Source organism: Polistes canadensis, unplaced genomic scaffold, assembly GCF_001313835.1.
Source record: "Polistes canadensis isolate GaletaPanama2010 unplaced genomic scaffold, ASM131383v1 scaffold_5, whole genome shotgun sequence".
In the NCBI taxonomy this organism is placed as follows: Eukaryota; Metazoa; Arthropoda; class Insecta; order Hymenoptera; family Vespidae; genus Polistes; species Polistes canadensis.
The window spans coordinates 2,005,878-2,020,182 of NW_014569552.1; the positions used below are offsets into that span (position 1 = coordinate 2,005,878).

General features: G+C 34.9%; 1 protein-coding gene across 1 annotated transcript in view; it reads right to left on the reverse strand.

Moving 5' to 3' along the window:
* Positions 1 to 14,305, reverse strand: part of LOC106788614 (transcriptional regulator Myc-A-like) — a 30,452-nt gene that overhangs the window by 8,491 nt on the left and 7,656 nt on the right. The window lies entirely within an intron of this gene.

The following is a 14,305-nucleotide window of genomic DNA, read 5'->3' on the forward strand; positions in this document are numbered from 1 at the left end:
TCTCTCTCTCTCTCTCTCTCTCTCTCTCTCTCCTTCCTTTCTCATCTTCTTTAACCCACTCTCTATTTCTTTCTCATGCCCGCGCAAAAAGCGCTCGAGGCTTTCGTACGAACAGTGGGGGAGAAGTGGCAGAAGAGTACACAGGAGAGGAGAAAAGTGGTGAAGAGAAGAGAGGTGAAGAGAGGAGAGGGGAGATTGGAACGACGACGGCACATGCAGCCGCGTAAGAGCGACCTTGGAGGTCAGTGCTCTCGCGTTGTAAAGCAGGCCATAGTAGTACGTCGACGCATATCGATCCGATCACCTCCCTCTTCCTCCTACTCCTTCTCTCTCTCATTCTCTCATTCTCTCTCTTTCTTCCCCTTCTGTCCTCTTCTCTCTTCCTTTCTCTTCCTCTCTCTCTTTTTGTCTCTCGTGTTGAGATAGGCGGCCTAAAGAGCTAGTTGAGGTGAGTTGAGGTGGGATAGGGTAGGATGAAGTGAGATGAAATGAGAAGAGGAATAGGAGGAAGAGAGGGCGACGCTTTTCGCAGATATCGAACGCGTCGGATCCGAGCAGGGCAAGGCGCCCTCAGCTCGAGCCGTCGCGACGCAACTATGACGCCCGCCCTTCACTCGGTGTCGACGCACCCTACAGAAAACGTCCTTTCACGATCGCTAACATTTTTCATTCTACTTTCTTCCACGTGACACATTCCTTTATTTATTTAAATTCCTATCTACTAAAGAAGTAAGAGTATTTATTACTCTGTTTTTTTTTTTAATTAAATTGTATTTAACGAATTGTCTTTGATTTTTCTGAATGGGACAATAATCGTATCGCGATTAATCTCTGGGTCATATTTTTTTGATGATTTTTCGAGATAACTTTCTATAATTAGTTTTCTCGCTAATAGTTTTCAACGACTTTTTATGATCCATTTTTTATTTTTATTAATCATTTTTTATAACGACACTTTTATGATTACTGTCCTAAAAATAAATTGTGCTAAAACGGCAAATTTTAAGAAATATCATTCGCGTGAAACAACGCGAGAGAGAGAGAGAGAGAGAGAGAGAGAGAGAGAGAGAGAGAGAGAGAGAGAGAGAGAGAAAGAGAAAAAGAGTGATTACTCCGTTTGATAAGCACCAAACGATGAAATTTTCAACGAGCCAAGTTTCGAGCAACGAGAAACGATAACGAGAGAGCGAGGTTCTTCGCCGCTCGACGACCCGTTGCCAAAGCGATAAATCGAAAAGATACCACCAGAGAAATCCGTGTTGAGTCCGCCTAGAAATCCACGGTAGAGACGAGTTGCTCGCATATCCGTGACCTGTACGAACTCTTTCTCTCGTTTTTCTCTCGATCATCTATTTTAAAGTCCATCGAGAAATCAATTTCTACAAAGTTGAGAAAAAAGTGAAAGATGAAAAAAAAAAAACAAAAACAAAAAAGAAAAAAAAATAGTTTAACACGTTCCGTGTCGCATGGATCGTATAAGCTCCACTTTGAACTCTCCATTTAGGTTAGTTGAGATTTTTCCTATTCTATCGTGTGACGTATATGCGACTCGAGCAGTTCAAATAGAAAATAAACGTTAATCAGTCGGACACGTAACGCGTTAAAAGGTATAATTGAAAGGAGTTTATAATAAGATTGTAAAGAAATGAGTATCGAACGAACGGGATCCCACGGTTTAAGGTATTCGTCCAATGACGATGATACTTTTACTCCGAGCAATGCGTTGCACAGGTGACGACACACGTTTCTCTTCCTAGTCACTCGGTAAGTAAGTACGTACATATATACACAAGTGTATAATATAAGCTGAAGCCATAAATCTCAACTTAGCCGAGTCTCGTGATACATCTCTCTACCTTCAAACTCTTATACGTTTCTTGTATGTGTGTTTTATCATCATCACCAACCGATCCAGTTACGAAAGCGATCGGTCGAATTGACGTAAAATAAACAGATCGAGAGAGTTGAACTAGATATACCAGCTAGTTGAGATACTTTGCGAATTTCGTTCTACAATAAAAACGTTGTAATAATATATTTCTATATGGTTTAGAATAGATTATAACTTCCTACAGATGATCCGAAGTAGCTTTGATGAATGAACGCGTAATAGATAAGATATAAATGCTCATTAATGTTGTATTTTATCGAAAATTAATCGCTTATTTTCGATTCATTAATTGATGCCAAAATAAAAGGAAAAGCGAATAAAATTAGGATAAGAGAATATCTAGTAAAAAGTAATAAGCTCTAGATACATTACGTAGATTTCCAGAACAATTCATCAAATGCTCTCGATTCATTGACAGTTATCTATGGCAAAAGATTTAAAAATCGAGAATTATAGGAACGAGCTCGAATATATATCCGTGTCTATTCGCGCGAACAAGTTTATCAGCACGTTGTCGTTTTACTCTTAAAAATATTTGAATGAAAAAACATAGAATATCTTTAAGTATAAGCAAATTCCGTTTGAGTACATATTGCGATACGAAAAAAGAAATAGCAATTAAAATGGAGCAAATTAGGAAAAGAAATAGTAATATATTCAAACTAATAAAATGACCAATTATAAATTATTAATTCGAATTTTGCATTCTATGATATATCTTTTTTTCATTCGACTTTAAGAAAATTATAATTATAAATATATTTTTGTTCATTATTTAAAGCCAATAAAAAGTTATCTGCATCAAATCAGATCAATGTACCAGTTATAGTATAAATAATCAGTTACATAAAATCAGTCAAAAAGATTTAAGATTAAACGACTGAATTTTAAATAACAAAAATAAAGAAATTTTCAAACAAAATAAGTATTATGAGATTAAATTATAAAAAAAAAAAAATTAACTTGTATATATACCTATACGGTATATAAAATCGTGTAAGAATATAAAATAAAAAAGAAACGAAAAAGAAAGGGTTTAACAATCGGTGTCGTGAAATTTTGCGAGGATAGAAAAAGAAAAAGAGAAAAGATAGAAAGAGATAAAGATAAAGAGAGAGACTCGACTAAGCTGCGAGACGGGTTGAACGAATAGAGAGGATAACACCCAGGAAGCGTCCCAGTTTAGCAGACGGCATTAGAGAGAAACTGCGGCCCACACGCTAGGCGGTGGTATCCGCCCACAAAATGAGATGCGCTAACGTCATCCGGGCAGAACGAGAGAGTGAGAGAAATAGAGAAAGGGCGACTACAACTACGACTACGTCTACGATTACAACTACAACTACGACGAAGATGACGACGACGACGACAGTGCATCATCGTCTGATTGACTCATGGAAAATGCCAATCGCTTTGCGAGTGCTGTTCGATCTTTCTACTTCTCTCTTTCTCTCTTTCTCTTTTCTCACACTCTACCATGCGCGCGCGCTCACGCTGGTTGCGTTTCTCCGTCCGCTCGATAGCAGGGTGGTAGGCGAGCAAACTGGCAAGCTGGTTCGAACGAGAAATGCAATAAGAAAGAAAGAACGTTGGCCGACTAATCGGAGAGACGAAAGGAGTAGCCTCCTCTCTCTCTCTCTCTCTCTCTCTCGCGATGCAGAAAAGGAGAAAGAAAAAAAAAGATGGGCGAGAGAGAGAGAGAGAGAATGAGAAGAAGAAGAAGAAGAAGAAGAAGAAGAAAGGTCCTTGCAATCCTGACGCGCACGCGTGCGTCTCCTCATCGTTCTTCTTTCTCTCCTCTCCTCTCCTCTCCTCTCTCGGTCGCGTATTCGACGATTAATCCGAATAATTCTACTTTACCGTCGCGAACAAAACGTTACTTTCATTTATTTAAAACATCTCGAGAAATCCGATATTAGTATTTCTAAAGGACTTTCACTCGGACGATTGATTTTATTTATTAATCTTTTAATTTTGTTGTGTTTTTCTTTAATAATAATAATAATAATAATTTCTTTTTATCCTTCCATCCTTTCCGTTCGAGATAATTAAACGATATTGGACGTAAGAATTTACGAAAGAAAGAAATAAAAAACAATACATATGTACAATGTTTCGTCGGACATTTATATATATATATATATATATATATATATATAAACGGTATATAGAAACGGTGAAAGAGTCCGCCGCCGAGGCCGCTCTCGAACGATCGCGTTTCGAATATCGAACCGTTTTCTTAAGCGCCAAAGGGAGAAAGTTGTCGGCCTCGTTCATTTCAGTTGGACGGATACTTACAACTCACCGCCGTGGAATTAGTTCCGATCAATTTCGTGCAAAGTTAACTAGCTGAATGCGTGTCCTATGTGTTTTCGATATATTTATATAAACGAATGATTTCAAAATTTAAAAACTGAAATAGAGGAAGAGGAAAAAAGAAAGAGAAGACAAGAGAGAGAGAAACAACGTGACCCCCCCCCCAAGACTTCAAATTTTTATTAAATTGGACATTTTTTTGACGACGATCTCTCATCCATTCATCATCACGACATCTTTTTTTTTTCGTCAATGAATGCAACAATAACAAACGTATAATTACTTTATAAATAAATACTAAATTTGTATGTGTTGAAAAGGGACCGAATTAATTGCTACATCTAATATTATAATACCATTTAGAACAATTTATGGAAACCGGTTTCCGTGAGTTTATTTTTAAAGAGCAAGTGTTACCCCGTTACTACGACATTATTTTTTCTAACGAGAATGTCAAGTTGATTGGCTTTTAATTTTCGTTTCTTCAAATCGATGAAAAAAAAAAAAAAAAAACAAACGTCATGACGTTTTAAGAAATATTTCCTCTACGACCGAATATATATATTTTTAGGTATATACAATACATATATAAAAGGATCTTTAAAATACGAGTAGTCGTGATAATTTTACGGTCGATGTTTATATCCGATCGTCCCTCCTACGCAGCTGTGATGTATAATGAATGAACGAGTCACGTCATCAAGGAGATGCGCTTTTACGTTCACAACCTCTCCACAAAAATAGGCGCCCACTTGTTAGTAAAGGAAAAGCGTAATTATAGCCAAAGCAAACGAGAGGCAGACTAAGCGGAGAAACCGGCAAAAGAGAGAGAGAAAGAAAGGGAAAAGAAAGAAAAAAAGAAAGAAAGAGAAAGAAATAGGAAGAAAAGAGAAAGAAAAGACTCGTTCTTACACTCCTAGAATACCTAGAAGCTTTAACTCTTACCTTCGTAATACAACAAGATAGAAAGAGAAAGAGACATCGAGATGTATTAAACCCACTTGCGATCGATTCTACGAAAGAGAATAGTTTTGCAATAACAACCAGAAGGAACGAGTTACGTTTGCGGTGAAACTGCATTTCAATGAAATTAGGATACTGCTCACGTTGTTTTCTGGACTTTACATCTCGATAACAAGACGCGAGTACAATGTGTTTTCTGTTTTCCCTAATGCATGAATTATTTAAAATATTCTCCTACTGTTAATAAATAATATGAGATCGCCTAGTAATTAATTTGGCGAGAAGTAATATATATAAATTACGTTTGATGATTAACAAAGAATAAATTATCCTTTACACTTTCATACACTATTAATTATATTTGTAAGTATAATTTATAGGACTTTTATAATTAATAAAAATTCTCTTAAGCAATTAAAAGACTATTATTTGCACGCGTCATGGTCGTTTTTTAACAATTATATTTAAAATATCACAAGCAAATCTTTTATCAATGATAAAATAAACATTAACAGAATCGAGCAGTAAACAAAAATTTATCTTTGATCATTGGAAAAAAAATTAGAAAATAACTGGCTACATACAATAAAAACAATCTCTTTTTCTTTCGTATTGTTTGCAAAGCAACCTAACACGTTAAGAATGTGCGTGATGTACGTTTTGGTTGCTTTTATATAGCGATTCTTACAACGAGATCTTATTTACCATCACTTATACATAAACTTATTCGTAGAAAAACAAAAATATAAGAAGAACAGCTTGAAAGATGATATCTAAGAAATTTAAACGAAATTTGAATCAACGATTTTTAATATTGTGGTTCGGTATTGTCTTTGATATCACGATGTATGTCGCATGAAGAAAAAGGAATGAAAAAAAATAAAAACTCCGATCATGAAAAACTTGCCTACATGAAAAACATACACGAATCAAGTGCCTTCTTTTTTTGACATTATTTGTTTTCTTGCAATTGTTTTTCTTCTCGGAAATTTTAATCTATATAGCCGAACAAAATAGATGATACAAAGAAGAGTCTTTGAACAAAACAAAAAAACAAGCGTATCTTTTTCTTTTTCTCGTTTTCAAAGCAACAAAAAGAAAACAACAAGAAACGATGATGGGATCTGTTAACTTGCTAACATCGTCTTCGAAGCGACCTGTAACGATACAACTAAATAAATAGTACAGAATAAGGGAAGATAATATGGAAAAGACAATTTATATGCTGTTTAGTTTCGTTCGATGAACACGATATGAATATTTTGAAGAACACAGGGAACACAAACAGCTTCAGTTTTTCTAATGTTTACTCGTTTTTAGAGAAATTTCTTGCGCAGCAAAATAAATACATACGAACATAATGAAATAGTCGGCAAATTTTACTTATATGAAAAAATTCCAATCATTTTTTTTCCACGGATCTAATTACTACGACGAGGAGAAATAAAATGTCACGCGCCGCACGTGCAAATATTTTCTTGAAGATCGAATGATACAAAAATTCAATTCGATATATAAAAAAAAAAAAATAAAAAAGAAATCCAAATATCATCGGTAAAACGAGACGAGGTTTTCTATTAATCGTTTGAATCCCGGATGCTTTTAAAAAAGCACGATCGAAAAAGCCCGAGGAACGCATAGCACTTGTTTTAAGCGAATGCGAAATTCCACGCAATGCGATAGCGCTTGTTTAACACTACTTTGATAGTCAGTGTCATTGTCATTTGTCATAATACTCGAAATGTGCTAGTATTTTTCGACACAAATTGGAAGAGTGCGATCGCGCTCCTTAGAACTCAAACGGTTAACAATAAATTCCAAGTAATAAGCGAGCTCAATACGAATTCAACGATAAACTTGTAATGCGTAGAACAAGATAATTTTTGATACAATTTGTTAACTCTCATCAAAACTTCACGAAAGGAATGTTAGCACACTGAAGAATACACTAACGAAACAACAAATTGAAAAATATCGTGAAAAACTACAATGTACATATATTATGTACCTATATTACTAAAACGTAACTACAGTTTAGAAAATAATTGAAAGACTCAATTGTTCAATAGAATTTATAAACTGAAGAGACCTTTAGCAAAATCAGATAAAATTGGAAAATAGTGGGGATGAGGGTGTATTGTAAGAAGTAGAAAAATTCCAGATCCGAAATAGGCGTCGCATTATATTGTAGAATGCAGAAGCGGGAAATCTTCCCTTCCCTCTTTCTTGCCTTTCCTAATTTTCTCTTTCTTTTCTTTCAATGGTTTTCAAAATGCTTGTACGAAAGGGGATGCTTATCCCACAGTCGATGATTAAAATTGTAACGCCAACGACAACGCGATTCAAGTCATAATTCAAAAAAACGCATCTTTTATAATCATCGACACGACGAATGCGTGATTCAGCAAAATATTTATTTTTTATTACTATTCCGAGAAGGTGTAAGAAGAAACAACGGTAAGAGTGATATTCTAACGGCAAAGCTCGAAACTAGTTTCCGCTCCCATAAAGTTGATGCATATACACATGCACGCGTGTGCGTTGAAACAAAAAAAAAATGTTTTTACGATATCGATTTCATTATCAGTTTCTTCTCTTATCGAGATTTATTCTTTCTTTTTCAAGATCTATAAATATACTATATGTATAATATATAGAATATTTAAAGAGGTTTAGATTGAAAAAGAATTGAATAAATATGATTGTTATTAAAATTGACAGTCAACTTGAATAAACGTCGATTATTCTCTCGTTCGTTAAATATTCATCGCGACTTAAAAATAATAGCATCTTAGCAGCACTTTACATATGTTAATTTTACCGTTAAAGTGCAGAAATCAGTTAATCTATTAGCTATCAAATTAACTAGGTAAGGTGCACATTAGCAGCTGTCGAGCTTTAGCTGTAACATATATATATTTTAATACAGGATAGTGTGTTGGGCAGAATATAAAATAAAGTGGTATAACTATACACTATTACTTTACTTTTTACATCTGAATCTCCCCTCTTCTCGATTTGAAAACCTAAATTTTCGTTATTACCTTCTTTTCTATTTTTTATTTATTCTCTCTCACCTTATCTATCTCGACCTGACATATAATTATCACAATATCAACCATTCTTTCAAAATATGTGAGGAACATATATAGTTATGCAATAGTAAGTTGCCAGCTTATAATAGCATGAAAAAAAATTAAAATAAAAATAATTTTACTAATATAAATTTCGAAATAAAAGAAAAAAGAAACAAACGAGGGGAACAAATTGATGTCACACGATCGAAAAATTATACTTTCGGTCGAAACGCCGAGCACGTAACTGCACCCACCGAATTCCAGAAACGTGTAGCACGGACGAACGAAGCGGAACGACGACATCGTATGCATTTTCATGCGGACGCGAGCGAATGAACGAACGACCGAGCACACCTTCGCGGTGCTGACCGACGCGTTCCACAACGATTTTCCTGGAAGCTAACCGAATAATTTGCATGTGGAGTGGGAATCACCATTTCACCCCCTACTACAACTCTATACCTACATCCTCTTTCCTTTTCAAAGAAGAAATAAGAATAAGAATGCCTATACGAAGAATAAGCTCATTAAAATCCAGCCACGAGAAATTCATTTAAAGGAGGATATATATCTGAACTAACAAAGTAAATGCAAAAGGTCAAAGTATAATTTCTATTTCTTAATACAAATGCACCAATGCTACGAATTGATTTCTAACAAACAATCAGATTGTAATTATTTTTATTTAGTTTACTGCATATCACGTAAGTATTGGCTCGATATATCTCACCAGGAAAATATTTTTGTGACGCGTCATCATAATCGACTATCGACTGTAGGTAAGTATGTACCTGTATCAGAAAAAAAAAAATCATATATATTCGGCGAACAAAGTGCATCGGTTTTTTATAATAACCGTTTAACCTTCTCTGGATTCTGCCAGGATGATTAATCTGCAGGATAAAAGAGGAAGAAAGAGTGAGGACGGAGAAAGATCACTTCCAAGGCATTCCATGATTATCTTTTACGGAAATATTTTGTTCATTTGAATTTCCATCTTGAGATGGAATAGAATTAAAGAGATTCTCATAAAAAGCGGAACAAATTTATTCGCACTACGTAATCTCAGCAGCGTGACGTTCGAGAAAAGCGCTAGATTGGCGCCATCCTTTGGACGAGGAACATACATATGTAGATATAACTCACGCGGATGTTGCGGCTTCATAGGAAACTTTTTCTATCGAGATCTAGGAGCGTAGGTCGAATCGACAGTAAGAAAAAAGACGTAGGCGCGATAAACGTCATAGCTAACGATATAAAGTAATAACGTTATACTTTAATACGTAAAAATACAGTTACGATAAATCTCGTTTATCTGAATCACCGGAGACATTTAAAAATATCTAGAACTTTAATTTTACCGAACAAAAAATCACATTAAATATATATATTTCATAAATCTATAATATTGATTTATCAAGTATAATTTTACATTTATATGAAGACATTAAAAACGAAATATTACTATTATTTAAGGCACAAAAGTCTACGTAATAATAATAAATATATTGCGTTAAATTTCCAATGAATTATAACAAAAAGGCAATGATAAGGAGGATTCGCAAAAGAGAATACCGAAGGGGCGTGGTACCCGCAGCAGACAGCACTGAGCATCCCTCACCGCCCGGAGCGCGACTGCGCGCGAATGGCAAAAAGGCTTAACCGCATTCCGGCGACCATTTAAACCGCCACGGCGGGGTCCCACGCCTGACCGCAAGCGACGACCGGCTCTATCGACTGACGTCACGCGGTACCGCGTGACCTTCGAGTTCCCGCGCGACCAAGACGCGCATGCGCAGAGACTTACAAATGTCTATTCGTTTAGAAATCTTACAAGTTTTCTTATCATTTTAATTATTTAATTTTCTTGCATTTACCCCCTCCCATCCCCCTTCACTTCCTAACCCTTATTTTTACTAATCGATATATAAACCTTTATATAAAATAATAAAAATGATCTTTTTTCTTTGATATAGTTATAGAATAAAAGACAATTTTACTACCTCGTTTCAATTCACTCCGAATGATTACATATAACTTTGCAATACTTATGTAAGAGATGCTCTCATGTGTGCGTACGTGTCTGTGTGTATGTATCTATATATATGCATACCATGCCGCTCTTTCGGTCTTTTCGCATCTACCTTTTTCGGTCGGCCCACTGGCGCGAAATAAAAGGAGAATAAAAGGAATATCGGAGCCGGTTAATCAGCGAGGACAACGAACGGAGAGGAGAAACAGAGGTCATCTCGATCTGCGCAGAAGATTCGGAAAGATATTGGAAAAAAAAAAGAAAAAAAAAAAGCAAAGCGAGTTTTAGAACGATAAAAATAAACAAGAATTTTTCGTTTTAATCGATAAGAAATTGCATGAAAGTTCGTATTAATTACCAATTAAACAATTCGACAAATTTAGCTATTTATTGAATGGAAATTATCGGAATAGTTTTGACGATCTTGTTTCGCCATCTTGTCGAAGATTTATAAGCAACATGGAGAAAAGCTATCTTCGCCTTTTAAACGTCAAACATCGAGCTATGTCCTGAGGCGGCGGTAGAGCGTCAAAAGTAGCGATTTAGAAGTCGTGATTCAAGCAATTACCAATTACGTAGAGATCCGACTGCGCCAAGATCAAATTTGCAGTGTGTCCGGTCGCACGGTATCGTCGAGCTTCTTCACGACCTATTAAGAGAGCCGACGTAACGAGGACGAAACGCGTATACATTTCGAGACCCTTCTAATGTCTCTCCTCTCTTCTATTATAACATCTAGAGAGTTCCGTCTATACTGATTTAGATTCTAAATGGCAAAGAAAAAGAGAGAACATCTTTTCTTCGATGAAAATAAATTGTTCATTTTTCCAAGATCGCGCGATATCCCGCCGTAAGCTTCACAAGATTGAACCATTACAGAAACATAGAAATTTATCAAGGTCGTCTAGAGTTGGAGCAAGAAGAGGAAGTCCTTAAAAGTAAAAGAATCCTTTTAACGATGATAGTCGTCACTTGGGATTCCAATTTCTCGTCGTTTTGCACGTATTTTCAAAAGAAATATATCCTCGATAAGATGAATAAAATAAATAAAATAGAATAAACTCACAAACTCGTCTCGCGTCTACGGGACACAAATATTTTCTACCCAAAAGGTAAAGTAAGAAAGTATATATATATAGTTAACATACTTGTGTGTGAAACTATTTTAAATGTATCATTTAAGATTTAAGGCAGCAACGAATTTTCGTTATTCGCGAGCTGCTGCTATGGCGAAAAAGTTTCCCCTGTTTGAGAGAAGGGACAGGTTTGGCCCCCCCCCTCCGTTTTTTTTTCTCACGCGAAGGAATGAGATCGAAACGCGTCTACGACCTACCGAATACTAAGTTACCCCCGTATATATACACGAACACTGTGAAATCAAACTTCCAAGCAGCCGAAGTGGCACCTTCCAAGAGGCAAAGACGGTAAAGTAATCAAGTTACAAGGCGACACGTACGTGCCTAGGTCACGTGCGCGCGTAAGAGCCGCAACACACGTGCGTTGTCTCCGAAGAGTACTCTCTGTCTCTATTTCTCTCTTTCTTTCTTTCCTTTCATCGCATATTCTCTTTTCTTTCTCTATCTCTTACGCTCTTACTCTTTTACTCTTTTACTCCCTCTCTCTGTCTCTTATGTACGTGCACGTGAAGTCTACCTACACGAGGTCGCCGTCACCGGCGCTATCGCGCTTATTCTTCTTCAGAAAAATCTCACAGTCATCGGCTCTTTTTGTTATCTCGAAAAAAAAGCCACGTCCACACTCCTACGATTTTTTCGAAGAAACTTGAATAAATAAATAACAATGTAAAGATCGCCTCTTTTTGTTTTATATCGATTACGATATATATGGTGGTGTGGTGTATATATGTAAGCGTTATATATTGTTACATTTAAGTTAAATCGTAGAAATCTTGACTACGTAACCAAAATAACTAAGGCATTTTGGGGAAGCATATAAACAGAATTTTATTATACACTAATTGTAAAACTAATAGTTTTAGGAAATAAAAATGATTATATATGAATTTACAAGAGGCGAGTAGTTAAGTCAATAGAACAACATGATTAAGAAAAAAGCCAATTTTCAAAGGACAAAAAGAGAAAAAAAAGAATTTAGGAGAATTCATTATTCGCGTTTATTTTATTTTCGTTTTTATAGTTTTCGAAAGAAATTTAATTTTATCCATTAAATCAATAGAGAAACTTTATCTCGAGATTAGATAACCTTCGCATGAGAACGAAGAAATACATATTTTTTGTCTCTAGATTTACAACAATGCAGTATTATAGATAAATATTGAAATGAAATTAAAAAATATTTTTCTTATACTTGGAATCAAATTTCAATCTCATACCTTTACTATTCATCTTTTAAAATTCATATCTTACTTATTGTTAATTGTAGTATGTAATTCTGCTTTCTTTCACATTAAAATAGGTCAGTATAATTATTTGAAGGTTAAGCTGATCATTTCACGAATTAACAAATTTCAAAAAGTAACAGTAACATACATATATACACATATGTATACATTTTTATATTATCTTTTTATATCGATATTTATATCAGAAGTGTTCCGGTATTAAAATGATAAGATGCAACTGCATAAAAGATACCAAGATAGAAGCTAATTATAGACAACCGACCGTTATTAAAACCGCGACCTATTGACATACAAATATGTAAGAAGAAACATGTAAATAAATGTAGAAAAACAGTGCACGAGCAATGTCGACATATGGTGTAATATAGTTACAGTAAATGAACGGTATTATGGTTTTCCTCGAATGTTACAATCTACGACACATGTATTTGTTCTTCACGGTGTACGAGTATTGATTTCGTAAATTAATGTTATTTGAAAAGTGAAAGAATATAAATTTTCTTAGATCGACGATCGTCTCTTGGAAGTATTCGCAGAAATCTACCGTCAAGAAGAAGCAAATGATGATGATAATCGTGAATCCTTCTAACGTTGAATTATCGTTCCTAGTTTGCGCGCGATTACAAAACAACATTTTAATCGAAGATACCTATCAACGTTGAAGAAAACTGTAAATATACTTGATTTTCCTTTAAGAAGTATGCACTTACATATATATGTGTGTGACTCATCTATTTCTCTATAACCTCGAATACCAGCATACATACACAAGTTTATGAACTGCATATGTATAAAATATAATTCACGGATAATCATTTCTTCGATAACTTGACAGAATCATCATTGTTGCTCTCGTATAAAAAAAAAAAAAAATAAGAAAATACAAAAAAATAAAAAAAAAGAACGAAAGACGAATACTTTATTAAGTTATTTTTAGAACGTTAATTGTTCCTGACAGCAAAAACGAAGAAGAAATGTGAACATAATGTTCAATAATATCTCTAAATCAATAACTTTTATTTTAGAAGTATCGAACGTAGTGAATAACTGAGGAAGTTTCTAGTAAAGGCAAAATGGAAACGGAGAGAGGGTGAGATTGGAAGGTTGGAAAAAATGTTATGGTAACGTCAAACTGTTCTGAAAAGGGGTCTTTTTCTTTTTAGCCTATGGTCAAATGTGGGTACTGTACATATATTAACTACTAATCAACCAACATAAAATTTTAGTCAATTCAAATTTCCCGAAAATAATTTGTTCATTCCGTGGTACAATACGTACTACAATTATCGTGATTTACATTAACATCTAGAAAACCATCTTTACGTGGTAAATGCGACGTTTCTTTATCAGCGACACACAAGTAATCCTCTTTCATCGAGCAATTTGAAGTTACTTCGATAAAGCACTGTAGGTAAGAAAACTTGTCATAGTAGCGCTTCTCTTATCTCACTACATTTCATTATTTACTTTAACGCAATGATTGACCTCGATCGCGTTTAAAGTTCCGGCACACAATCTTACATATTGGTTTATACATGCATAAATAGATACTACTCAAAAATCATTTCCTTCTAGAGAAGAGGAATATGATTTGTAAAGAGATGTTTCAAATAAGAATCTCTAATGAAAAAAAAAAAAAAAAA